Source organism: Uloborus diversus, chromosome 4 (assembly GCF_026930045.1).
Source record: "Uloborus diversus isolate 005 chromosome 4, Udiv.v.3.1, whole genome shotgun sequence".
Taxonomy (NCBI): Eukaryota; Metazoa; Arthropoda; class Arachnida; order Araneae; family Uloboridae; genus Uloborus; species Uloborus diversus.
In genome coordinates, this window is record NC_072734.1 from 50,679,591 (window position 1) to 50,694,390 (window position 14,800).

The following is a 14,800-nucleotide window of genomic DNA, read 5'->3' on the forward strand; positions in this document are numbered from 1 at the left end:
TTTATTTATTTTTATTCTTATTCTTTTTTTTTTTTTTTTTTTTTTTTTTTTGTTTATTCTATCAATTTCAGTGACTAAAAGTACTACTTTTGACTGAAGGAAACAACCCCATTCTTCAAACTTCTCCAGATGACACTTTTTCCTAGCCTGATCCAATTTCGCTATGATTTTTGTGACTTAAAATTACTTTTCTTTTTTTTTCTAACAATGAACGTTGTTTTTTTTTAAAAATGAGTAGTTTGTACGAACTCGGATAGCGAAAACCAAAATCCGTTGATTCAAGAAAAATACCGAGAACAATCAAATTACATACACATCGATCATCTCCATGAGCCACTATACAACTCCATTAGTTGAAAGACTTGAAGATTTGCAGATCGTGCTGACTTTTTTGTCGGAAGGCTGCAAATAACATTTTGCCACATTGTAGTTTTTGAAAGAGTAAACTTATGTATCATCTTTCGTAAGAAGAGTCATTTTTTATCACATTGTTTGCTAGGCAAACTTTTCTTCAATGTGAGTTTTAGTTCTTTTTAGTAACCGCCAACCGACATTTCTAATGACGTAGCAGAAACCGTGCACGACATACGCTAAAACAATATTTTCGTACCCTTTCATTCCTTTGAGTCTTTATAACCAATGCTGTTTAAACTACAACTCATGGACCACATGAGACCTGCAAAGCAGCCGGTGTTTTGTTTAATATTACCAATAGAAAGCTACGATTAGTCACAATAAGATTCACCAAATATTCAGAAATTTGTTTCTGGAAAACATATGTAAATCATAAATTAAGTATCAAGTAATCATCACAAAAATTTTTTGTTCGTTATTTTCTTCGCTACTTCATATTTTCCCGTGCTGTTTAGAAAAAAGTAAAATATTTTGAAATATTATATGTGTTCCGGCTCCTACAAACCATTTTATTTTGAGGTGCGGTCCTAAGTTAAAAACTGGTTAGGCACAACTCTTTATAACAGTTCAAAAAATCGTAATGCCGTGTATTAATATTTCTTCAAAATAACGTTTTTTAGAGTCATTACTAATCGTGAACGATAGTAAAAGCAAGAAAATTTCTCTATATTTAAGAAACATTTTGATGGCAAGTTAAGGATGGCAGGCCCTTTTTAAAGTCTTGCACTAATAAAGAAAAATTGCTTTAAAAGTATTGTTACAGGCTAAAACCTTTATTTTATTTATTTTTTTTTAATTTTTATTTAAAAGTTACAGATTTGTGCATAGTTTTTAAACAACTTTTTTAAACACAAAATCTTTTCCCTCCCAGTTATAGTACCGTAAAATGGTCCAACTATGGCCCACTTTTCGATGTTTTCAACGAAAATTCCGTGTATATCTTTGATTTAGAAATTTGAGGACTTTAGCAATGTTAGCTATACATCTCGTCTTTCGAATGAAATGTTTTAAAAAAATCTAGGATGGAAAGAGAGACTTTTTTCCCGGGGGGCCCATAGTTGTACCCCTACGGGGTAACCATACCCATAGTTGTACCCCTACGGGGTACAACTATGGGTCTACGGGGGGGGGAATAAATTCTAGTTTTATTTAGTGATATATGTTAAATATTGTCATAATGTATAAAAATAATTATAAAAGGACACATATTGATGAGTTGACAATAAATTTAACTGTCTTTACCTTTAGTTTTTTACTGTAATATAAGGCTTATGGACACCAGTCGCAAGAAAAATTAGTTATCTTCCTCTTCGGCCCCAGAGCAGCTTTCATGGGCCCAACGACAACATTGGAGGCATTGAATCCATCCCTCACCACCCTTCGAGGCCGAATAAAGCTCATTGCAGTAAATGCAGGTAGTGTTGTCATCCTCTTCACTGGACTTATCCCTCATTTGCTCCTTCGGTTTTTTTTTTTTTTTTTTTTTTTTTTTTTTGGGGGGGGGGGGACACTTATTTTCTGTTCGTACCTTTTTGGCATCTTTATGATGTTGACTTTTCTTTGATTCGTTTATCTTTCTATCTTCTATCCAATAAGCCATCAGCTCAAAATTTAAAAGAGGACTGCGTACTCTTGCGCCTAGCCTCTTGTTTATCATTCTTTTAAGTTTTTTTTCTTCTGTCCATCTTTGGTTTTCTTTCCATCATTTTTCTTTTTCTTTTCTTCCAATGCTGCCTGAAGATAAAGCTTGTATGGGGAGCCCGTCAAAATGACATTTTTTTCTTTTCTCTTGTCCTCCTTCGGCTGCGTCTTTCTGTAAGTGTATGGGGGTAGTACCAGGTTTTGTCCTTCGGTTAGTACCCGGTTTTTCCCGCACGTACAGCTTTCATAAAAAATGCCGTCGTATGACTATACAGAACGCTACAGACAATTACTTAGAACGATAATGAAGGTAATTAAATGTTGTACAAAGAGAGCTACTTACATTTACTGTTGCAGAAACAGGAACGTAGTATAATCGGTCTAGTTTTGTTTAAAACTTTTAAGCAAAAACCACTCAAACAGAATTTTCCTCACAGGAACGAAAGAAGCAAGTCTGTTGCATTCTAATTTAATGGCCGCTGCTTTTTCATTAACGTGGAAGGTAGTTCCTCTCTTGTTCACGCGATTGCAGCTCTTACATTTGCTAGAAGAGGATATCCGGTTCGCTCCTAACTCCCTGGTTTTACCCCACTTTTCCCTACGTACCCTAACATTGACAAACTGAAAATGACGTCTATGGAAGATAAAACTTAGTGATTTCTATTTCCCATGGATTATGAATTAAAGACAGCGTTTGCACAATAGTCGTCAATATCTATGCATTAAAAGAAACTAGCTGACCCATGCGAAGCATTTCGATCGAAAGCTATAGTTCAAAAATTCGGATTTTTTTAAGTGCAGTTATTTAAAAAACAGACCATATAAGAATTGTTTCGTTTTTTTTTTTTTCGCCAAAAGCGATTAAAAAATATTATTTAAATTGATGTCTTACTTTTGTAGTTGAATGAAAAAATAGAATTATATATATATAAAGTTTTAAAAATTCCGGAACGTTACCTAAAAATTATGTGTGACGTTTTGGAATTTTCCTTTAGCAAAAATAACTGGCCAAGCATCTAAATTGTTCGAATAAATAACGTTCGAGTAAATAACGTATTAAAACAAACACACCACATTTTTAACACCAGTAAAATAATCTTTGAATTTTTTAGCAAAACTTTCATTTTTACTTTAGAAAAAGTGCGTACAACCCGAGTTCTTCATTTCTTTCCGAAATCCTTGCTATATTGAAGCCCTTGAAATAAAAAATCAAAGGGATGAAAATCAGTTAAGTTTACTGTTTCTCATTATTTTTTCGATACCTATGTAAAAATATTAGAAGCAATATTTATATCACTTACGCTTTTTCTTTTCTTTGTACAAAAAAAAACCCTCTATGAAACTTAACATATACCATTTTCAATACTTAACAGAAAAAAACCTCAGTTTTTGCTGAAATTTCCAAAGTTATGAACTGAAAAGTTTTGAAATAGGTTGCAAAAACTTAGATCCTGTGAGATTATTCACTTGACTCAAAAAGTTAAGGTACAACATGGTTTTCGAAGTTCACCATTAAAAAATGATAGTAACAATAAAATTCGTAGTTTGCATGAATGATAATAATGAACTTTAAAACCATTCATAAAAAAACGATAGCTGCCACTTTTATTTTATAGAAAAGAAGATATCTTTTTGAGTGAGAAAAAAATATGCAAATATCAAGTTTTCTTATTTTTGTGTGTAAGTTGTGTTGATTTTCGACTGTTGTTGGCAATTTCAGTGACAATTGTCATTAGAGTTTAGAAAATGTGTCAGAGAGACGTCGTTTGCCCGATTTGTTAAGGTAGTGGACAGTTGGATGGATGGAAAAGGGATTATCTCAGGCTGATGCTTCTAGACGTCTCAATGTGTCTCGTTCAGCGACTTTGGGATCAATACCAATCAGAAGATTCTGTGTCCAGAAGACCTATTCCGGACCTACCACGAGCTGCAACACCTGTGGAAGACCGTTTTCTAGTTCTTTCGGTCCTATGGGGGAGAAGAACCTCTACTATGTCGCAGCTCGTTGCAGCCCAATTTGTAGCATCAGGAAGAAGAATGTCTGCAATTACGGTGCGAAAGCATCTTTACAATGCAGATCTCTATTGAAGACGACCAGTTACGTGTGTTCCGCTCAACAGACCACAGCGAAGGATCCGTTTATGCATGGCAACAAAACGTGTTTCCTGGACCCAGCAGCAATGGGCTTCTGTACTGTTCACAGAAGAGTTCAGATTTACATTGGAGAGTGATTCAAGGTGTCTACTCATATGGAGGGAACGGCGCACTTGATACCATCAATCCAACACTGTTGAAAGGCACAGTTACAGAGATGGTGGAATCATGGTTAGAGGGCAGGGATCTCGCTTGATGGTCATACTGACCTGCATGTGTTCCATGGAGGAACTCTGACTGGTCTGAGATATCGGGATAAGATCCTTGATCCATATGTCCACCCATATGCTGGTGCTATTGGTAATGACTTCATTTTGATGGATGGTAAAGCACCACCTCATTGAACTCGGATTGTTGAGGATTATCTTGAGGACCACGGTTTGGTACAAATTGAATGGCCAGCTCGATCTCCAGACCTGAATCCTATAGAACATGGTTGGGACTATCTTGGAAGACAGGTTGCTGCTTAAATCCTCCTCCAAGGTCGTTACATGAGCTGGAAGAAAGCTTGCTTTGTGTCTGGTCCTCACTTCCTATTCCGGTGTCCGATAACTTAATAAACAGCATGGAAAATCGATGCCGCCAATGCATTCAAGTTGGGTGGACACATTCCTTGTTAGAGCCCTTTTTTGTATTGTTTCTGTTACATTTTACTATACAACACTGTGATGTTCCGTTTTCTTCAAAAATGGACTTTTCCGTAAAGATTGCTTTTTTTTTCTTATAAATAGTTTTTGCAGTACACTTATACAAAATTTTCTATGACGCATTCAATAAAAAACTATTTAATGCACGTATCCTCCAAATTTTTTGTTTCTACATTCATTCATTTGCAAATTAGACGCAAAAAAAACGGTTGTACCTTAATTCTTTGAGGCCATAAAATGTGGCACATTGCCCTTTAACTTTTTTTTAATTAAAAAAACCTCAACTTTTCCTTTTGACATATTAAAGACGTGTATTTTCCTAAACATGATCTCAAACAATGTAATCTTAATCCTACTAATTAAATTAATCAACTTATCCAATACATTCTTTAAAGAATTGAATATTTTTTATTAGCTTAAAAATGAAAATAGTTTTTTCTCGAAGTATACTTTTTGCTTTGTTGTCCTACATTTTTTATTATTCTTGGGATATTTATTTTCTCAAACTTCTGAGAAAATATTCCGCTTTTCTGAGATTGGATTTCTTGTTTCTCTTCCAAAAGCATTATTCATCGCACGAATATTGTCTATGTTATGTATTAGAAAAGCACGCTATCACATATCGCATCGCCAAAAGTGATAGATGCTTACCGGTATCACAAACTTTGTCCAGTTTGGAAATTGTTTTGAAGCAATTCATTTTCTAATGTTTTCTTGGAAAAACTATAAATCGAAAAATTTTCTTTTTTTTTCTTTTCAATTTCTTAAATTTCACTGAACCACATTCTTCTCAGATTTTTAACAATTGCAACTTATCCGATACTATTTATGCTTTTGAGAAGTATTTTCTCAATTAAAACTTGATTTGAATCTTACTGCAGAGAAGTGATGCCTCCTATAATGAATCGAATCATATTTACGAGTATGTAGGGGAAGGTTGTCGTCAATGGACCGGTTCCTAGACTGGACCGCAAAGATATTTTCCGTACCAGAGATGCGGAATCTGTTTTCGTACCTTCCTTTGTCTGAAAGCAGTCTGCTTCAGAAACGTGAAGGAGATAAAATTACTTTATCAGATTGTTAAAGGTTCAGATAAAATTTCTACTTTTCTCTTAATAATTATTTACATTTTCTTTTAGTTATAAAATGCTTTAAGTATTGCTGATGAATTAAACGTGAACGTTGACTTGAAAGAGCGCCTTTTTAAGCACAATTTCCCATATTTCATGTTTCATAATGAATCGTCAAAGCAGCAACACCTACAATAGTATTCAAAATGACGTAGTTGCTATCATTGAACCGCTAAGTGTTTGCATGAATGAAGAACCTGACAAAGTGATTCATTCATGGAAATTCAATTATGATTTCAGCTGAATTGCCTTTAAAAATTGCTCAGTTGCTTTAAGATAAATATGATAATAATGAAAGAAGGTTTCTTAGTAATTCATGAAAACTCCCTTACGTTATTTTAATTTCAACTCATAACTTTGATACAATTGATGTCTCCCGAAATAGGAATATAATTAGTGAATCATATTTTCTAACTGGAGAAGTTTTGATATCACTTCTAAAAGAGTTGTGGGATTGATCTTTTAAGAGGCTGAGAGAAACAACGTGTCCCACAGATTAAATTAAGACAAAAAATCTGTTGAGACTAAATTTTGGTTGACTGAGGCTTAAAACTCTGTTTTCAGTAAGGGAGTAGTCAATTATTTCTTTGAAATTTTTGCAGAGCCTTGTCGACTACAAGTTCAATCTTGTGTCGAACTAAAATTTTCAAAATGGGTAAAACCGAACTCCCAGCAGTTTAAAAGAGGCAAAAAAGATATAAGTTAAGAATGGTGCTGCACAGATTGGAAAAATATCAAGTGGTGAACGAGATATGATTACAACAGCTGTGTGCTTTGTGAGTGCTGTTATTTTTTTTTTTTTTTCGTTCCTCCTATTCGAAAAAATAATGTTAGAAAAAAAATCTCTTTTTCCTATAACATAATAATATTTGTAGTGCTTATTGACCTTTTTTAATAAATATTTGCAATATACGCATTAATTTTCTAATTTGCGAATGTGATCCATCTATGGAAACTCGATTGCTATGAATGGACCACAAGTTAAAATATTTGTACTTAATTTTTATTCTTTATTGTTAAAATTTGCCATAACACTGAAATATCTTATTAAAAGAGAAAGGTTCCGAGCAATTGTTCCTACAATCGACGTAAATTTTGAGTTGAATTTCCTTTCTAAAAAAATAAAAAACTGTTTCGTGGTTCATTGATGGTAACCTTCCCCATTGTAGTATAATAAAGCTAAAATTAAAAATTTTACGTAGCAATAATGATTTCTGATGTATAAAAAAGTTAATAATCTTAATATATAAAAATCTTCTGTGCGGATGTTTGTCACGATAAGGCTTTAAACGGCTGGACCGATTTTGATCACATTTTTTGTGTCTAATTAAGTTGTGGCAAGAATGGTCTCGAAGCGCGATGGATCGAACCGAAATTGTTTTTGTTAATTAATTAATTAATTTAAACATTGAATGGTTATGTCTCCCAAATGATTAATATTTATTTCAACCTATTGTTGAGCGCACTGCAAAAAATAATTGTTGTTTTTATAGTAATATACTGCTATTTCCTACAGTTTAATACTGCTCAGCTAAATAACAGAGAAAAACTGTAAAAATATTTTAGATTGCGCAAAACGATGCGCAAAAAGTGTTTCTTTCATACGGGAACAGAAACTAATAAATTCAAGATATTGGCAGCCATGTTTTTTGATGATTCGGGCAGAACTGTTCAAATGTAATCCAAGTTAAATGTAAGTGCTGGTTATATTATTCATTCCCTTTTCCTCAAAATATAGTTTTCTTTATCATCGAGAATGTATGTAAAATAACAGTTTATTTTGAAATCGCAATTCGTATCCTAATATTCGTTGATGCTGACTTTGCAATTCCTTATAGTTGCTAAGTTGTAGCGATTGCTTTCTAGCAAAAATCCGAGTAGTTGTTGTGATTCTGAATATTTTATTGCACGTGTGATAGTTTTTAAACATTTTCTGAAACTCAAATTTTATTTAAAAATAAATCAATTCCTTTCTTGATCGTATTTAAAGTTATTAGAACATTAAACTTTGTGTACGATTATATTTTGTGTTATATACTATGTCAGTACTAAATTTAAATTTTTATTTTCTCTAGTGAATTTTTAGCATATCGCGATTGACTTCTTTCATCTGTTTTTTTTTTTCTTTCTTATGTTCAGTTTTAGATTCTTTAACATTTTGCATTTAACCATTTTATTGAAAAACTTTACGTTATAGCATCAGTAGCTTTTATACTCTGTACATAATTCGATGAATAAAATGTAAATAAATAAAATAACAACGTGACAGAGAGACATGCAAACAGTATACAATTTACTGATATTTTTTGTTGAAGAATTTGACACTGTGGAAATACAATACTCTGATGTCTGAACGACTCAAAATTCTCTGAAATCTGGAGCCAGCTTTCATACTTAACGGTCGAAAGTAAAATAATAATAATTAAAAGAATCATCAATAAAGAACTCAAAAAAAAACTTAAAAAATTAGCATCTTAAAATACAAACACGAAACCCTTGTGTTTTAAAAGTTTTATATTTGCGTCAGCAGGAAATTAAAGTTTTACTTCAGGAAAATTGCACTAGTACCATTGAAACTTGTGAACGTAAAAATAATTTTAGAAACTATATTCAAAGGCACTTGATTGGAGGTCACGGGAAGTCTCTATGACCTCCCCAAAAATGCCATATTGGGAAAATTTTGTCTGGCTATTCGGCAAATTTGGGGACATAATTGTAATGTTGCAATTTTTAAATTTTCGAAGTGCAAATTTCATTAGATATTGCACTTAATTGTGCATACTTAATGTGTGCATTTATCAGTATTTTACTAATCGGAATATTTAAGTTCCATTTGGCAAATTGAGATTATACGCCTTCATAACATATTTAAGTTCAGGCCGTGCCTGGCTATAATTTAAAATTTTCAGCTTTTCATTTCTGATCTGGCAGTGTTTCGTTCTCGTCAAAATTACAGCTTTTAAATTTAAAGTAGAATATTTACATTATTATGCATTGTTTGTCATATTTTATTCGCTTTGAAGGGCATGCTCATTTAGAAAAGTAGATACTCGAGAACTACAGTAGAATTTGAAACTCTTACAACCGTGAAACTCATCAGTTTCCTTACATTTTAACTTTTAGAACACTTTGAGTCTTAAATTTTGGCATCAACATGTTCAAGATGAAGACAAAAAGTATATTATAAATAATGAAAAGTGTGATTCTGTACTTCACTGTCTTTCACTGCTTATCAAAAGTAAAAAATATGTCAGATTGTTATCCGTGTAAAATGAAAAAATCGGAGAATTTCGTTTAAACCTGTGACGGAGATTGAAGCCAACGTCCGGTAAGATCTTTTGCATTTGAATACGGTGGGTTCCTTAGCAGTTGAGTAATTTATAGCGGGGGGGGGGAAGCGATTATTTTCACAATAATCGATGATTTTGCAAGAAACTCTCCAGTTTATTTCTTTAAGAAGAAAAGTGAGGTTTAAGAACACTCTGTCAGGTTTCAAAAGATAACAGAGAGATTTGCGGCAAAACTCCGATAACGGAAAGGAATTTCTGAACTCCCGGTTTGAAATTTACCTTAGCGACCAAAGCATAAGAATCGTAAAAACCAACAAATCCTCTAGTTAACAAAGTAGCGTCATAGAACACTATAAGTCAACATTAATTGAATGGAAACTTTTAAATGAATCGGGTTTGCCTCGGCAGTTTTGAGCCGAAGCAGCTATGTACTTCCACTGCTTACGGACTAGAGCGGCTTTAAAAGGAAAAACCAAACCCTTTTTTGAGCTTTTTGGGGGAAGAAAGCCATCTATTAAACAAAACCTATTTTGAGCTATTTAGGGGAAGAAAGCCGTCTATTAAACAAAACCTATTTTGAGCTATTTGGGGGAAGAAAGTCATCTATTAAACACTCCCGGGGTTTTTTGGCTGCATTTCGTATATTGGACTTCCAAAACAGAAAATAAACAAATTGGATATGAGAACACAACAAGGGGTCATGATAGGATATGCGTTTCAGACGAAAGGTTACAGAATTTGGGATCTCAAAAATCGCGAAGTGACAGAAACGCTGAATGTTAAATTCGCTGAAAATAAATTCTGGGCGAACCTCCCCCCCCCCCCCCAGGAACGAGAAACAGAGGGACACAGTTTTATTTCACTACTGAGTAAATCTGAAGTAGAAGAAGAATATCCTGAAAATCATAAAATAGCATGTTGAGAATTAAATGGGTTAAAGCAAGTCCAAGGCAAAATAAAGAATACAGGGATAAGTATTATTCTATTGACACGACGGTTCTAAAGTCCGAATCGTGAAGCCGAGGTTTATTGTTCTGAAAATAACATTGAATATGACACAAAATATTTTATTTTCACTTGTGATGATAATTCAAGAAAAGTATAGGATTTTTATGAAGATAGGGGGGATAATTCAAGTATGCTTGAAGCTAACATTTCCGAGATTTAAAATTGGCAAAACAGAATGGCTCAAGAAATTCAGGTGATATGAGAAAGAAACGTTTACGTATTGGTTCCACTAAATGAAAGTTTTAGAAAGAAAAAAGGGTACAGATGTTTTTTTATTTAAAAACAAATGAGCAGATTGAAATAATGCGCTTCAAGACCAGACTGGTAATTTTAAATACCCACCAGGTGAGGGGGGGGGCTACTTTTCGAAAGTGTTCTCTCCAGTAATTTCCTTTCCTTTGATTGAGGCTTTCTTTTCAATTTTTGTGTATAAGCTACATTGAGTCCATTTCCATGTAGATGTTTGCAATGCGTATCTATATGCGGATGTAAAAAAGAGGAGATTTGTGAGACAACCTAAAATGTTTGTCCGTCCCTGAAATCTAAATTTTGTCTGTAAATTGAATAAATCATTGTCATTCTGATACAATTCAGATTTTAATGGGGGGGGGGCTTGTGTTTCGGATAGGGTACGAATAATATGGTGGTACATTCAAACAAAAATGCGTAGAACTGTCAACGATGGAAGCGGAGTATATTTCAATTAGTGAATAATCTAAGGATGTGGGTTAAAGGAATTTTAAATTAATTGGCTACGAAAAGAGTTCAGAATTTTAAATTATCACAGTACAGAGTACTATTAATCAATCTAGTTGCAATCGATTTTTCTGATTAGTTCTGCAATAGGAAATTGCAGAACTAAGCAGATTGATGTGGGGTACTATTTCCTAAAGAATTTGATTGATAAAAATGAATTTGGAATACAATTTGTTGAAACTAAAAATAATGTTGCTGATTGTTTTACAAAACCTTTCTCTAGGGAAAATTTACATAAAGCTTGAATTGCAATGACATATTTTTCTAGGGTTTTTTTTTTCTTTTTTTGAAATGTTTCAATTATTCCATTATGTTTAAGTTATAATTTGTGCACATAAACGGATGGCCTGTAATATATTTTTTTTTATTCATGTCTTAAAGTATTTCATTCTAGCCGCATGAATTTCCTTCATCTAAATTTATTCACTAATGCAATATTATTTCTATGAGTTTAGTGGTATGCAAATGTAAAGAACTACGTAGCTTGTGACCAGAATTGAATGGGTGGTCTCATTTTATCAAGATGGCAATTCGTGGTTGTGTTCCGCTTGGAATTTCAAAGAAGCCTCTAGCCTGAACGATGTTGCGATGATTCACTTAGTGTCATGAATGCCAATAATGGAAGTTTATAAGTACCTTTTTCATTCATATTTTTATGTTTTAGGATGTAATTTGTAATCACAAATGCTTTTGAGTTTTAGAGCGTTCTTAGCCACTAAAGCCTATCCTACGGTCTGGGTGCCATAATGGGCCCCTGAAGCTTATTTTTGTGTGCCCGTTGTCAGGTTTTATGTTACAATACAGAACTTATGTATTGGAACAAGATAAACTAAATTTTGTTTTGATTTAAATGTGATAGATCATACAATTCATTTACGTCTGGGTTTTTTAAACTTGTAATTCAATATTGGTTTTTATGGGTAGTTGAATAATATCATTTCAAGAATCACCGGAATATAGAAATTTCTGTTGCTAGTGCTAAATTAAACGTAATTTATTTCATTATGTATTTATTTATTTATTTTCCAGTAAATTTTGGAGCACTGATTCTTTGTTTTTACATGTTAGTAAAATTGAAGGAACCAAATCAGAATGTTAAGTACTTTATTATTTATTGTATGTATGTTTGTAAAAATTTATAGGAACAAAATTTAAAGTCAGCTTTATAATGAGAGCAACAATAAAGATTAGAGTTTAAAGTACGATGTATTACAGCGTATGAAACTTTCTTCGTATATTCAGACTTGTGACACTTATCAAACAAAATTATAGATTATTTTTATTGTAATGTAAATAAAAAGCAGTTATTTTGCAAATGTGAGGATATTTTAATTTACAGTTAAAAGATGGGCGGTCTTCTGGCAAGCATTTCCAAGAACGGTAGCATTGTTACACAAGGACGGTGGGCCAAATGTGGACTTACAATTTCTTAATGATTAGAACTGGCAGTATCAGATTTAATCTATTTCTTGACATATTTGTCGATTTATTCTTTTGTTAAAAACTTTCAACTTTTCTGATCGATTTTCACTTTTTACTGAATTGACTTTAATTAAGTCATCTTGGTTTTGGGAATATGGAATTGTTTCTTCCGAGTTTCAGGTAAATTCTGAAAAACTTAAAGAAAAATTGTCAAAATCCTATCAAAAGAAGTAGCACTTAAAAAAAAGCCGCTGGTGGATTAAATGGGGATATCGATAGCTGTTCAAAACGGGGGGGAGGCGTCCACATTTTAAAAGACATAAAATATAAATGAAACATCTTAAATTATGCTTAAATATTAAAACAGATATAAGATAGAATGCTCTTACGGTATCATTTTATTTCAAATCAAATGATTTTTTTATGCAATTCCTTAGTACTTAAAAAAAAAGCTTCAAAAAATTAAATTTAAACAATATAATAACACAATTGTGGAATAAAATATATGAAAAAAAATATTTTAAAAAATTATAAGTAAAATATTTCATATTAAATACAGAAATCTAAATTATTTTACATCACACATTGTTTCATATTCAGATTTCTAATAATGGGCAGCTGTCGAAGAAAAAGAATATGAAGCTGATATCAGTTGAACATAGCTCGAGCTGTTAACAAGTGTTGGAATGGAATATGAGTTAAAGAAAAAGAAAGAAAAAACATCTACGGTTTTCAGTGCTACTATAGCAACTCGGGGAGGGGGGGGGGGCTAAAAAAGGCTAGATGCAGTATTCATTGTTTTAAATGAATACCTCAATATTTCCCAATTGGTTGTCCTAAACGTCGACCTTGCTCCATTTTCTAAAAAAATAATTGTCTACCGCATCCTAATTATTGCTTTGAAGTAAACATATTGCAATCCAATAATCTGGAGCCTATTATAAGAAGAAACTAGTCTCAAGATTTATTATCCTTAAGATATATATTCTCTCGATCACCGATCACTTCAGTTATCCGATCGAAAAAAATAAATAATACTCTTAATCAACGATCTCCTATGTATTACAAAATCCTTCAAAACTACCGAAAGTCAGAAGGATTTTTTAAAATTGTATTTCAGAAACCAGTATAAGTGCATTTCTTGACATGGAAGATAAAATGTAAGATTATGTTCTTTCTTTTTTCTTTTTTGAGTTCTTATGTAAAGTATTCAGATTAGGTCTATTTTAATTAGACACTAATAAACCACCGTTTCAATTGCGTAGTTTCCAAATTGCTGCACAGCAGTTTTTTTTTTCTCCTTAAAACAGCATATTGCGCGCTTAACTGGTTTCTGAAATAAACTATTCAATTACAATTTAGGTATATGTTAAGCGGTTTAAAAATAAAAGCAACTCCCAAGGCAATCTTAATTTCAGATCATTCAGTCATAATTTTAATCATTTTAGGGCGTATTTTTTATACCTACGTAGTTTGATTTTTCCATGAATGTTTTTTGGTGTCCACAAGTTTTATGAGATTCTAACAATTTTTATTTTGACAGATGCTTTCATGATATAAGGCCTAATGATGGCACCTAAGTCGGCAAAGATGTCACATAGAAGAATCAAGTTTGTAATGTTAAAATGTTGACCATGAAAAAATTAGCATTCGGTTTTAAATAAATTTCTGCAATTTCACTATATTTATAGGTGATGTATACGAAATAAAATAATTTGGCAATTTTTAATGGTGTGAATGTTTCATATTTTCTCATGAAAAACAGTATAACATAATATAAAGTTATATAATTTTTGGAGTAGTAAAACCAATTTTTAACTTTAATACTAGTACTCATAAACCTGCAGATTTTATTATACCGAGTGAAAAAATTGTTTCTGTTTAGTGGCTCTGGAATTTTAAACCGTCACATATTTATTGTTTTCATCTATGTAAACTTTAAAAGGTTAATAATTTCAAGTATTATCTAATCTATAATAATTATTTTAGAATAAAAACCATTCTGTGCAGACTAAATGCTGTATACTGCACATATGGTGTGAAATAAAATTAGTTTTGTTGCAAATATTTCTCAAATAATGTAGATCCCAAATGCAACTTATAACATTAAAAAAAGAAAACCATGAAAATATTCTGTTTTACCATAAAAGAAAAATAATATGCACATAATACTATGCATCAAGTTTAAAATTAACTTAAAGGTATTAATGGATTGCATATTGCAAAACATTTCTCACGTTATGCTGCACATTTTAGCATTACAATAATGCTGTAAGTGAAAAAAGTACTTTTAGTGAAGATACGATGTAGTATTTTCAGTTATATATAAAAAAAACTT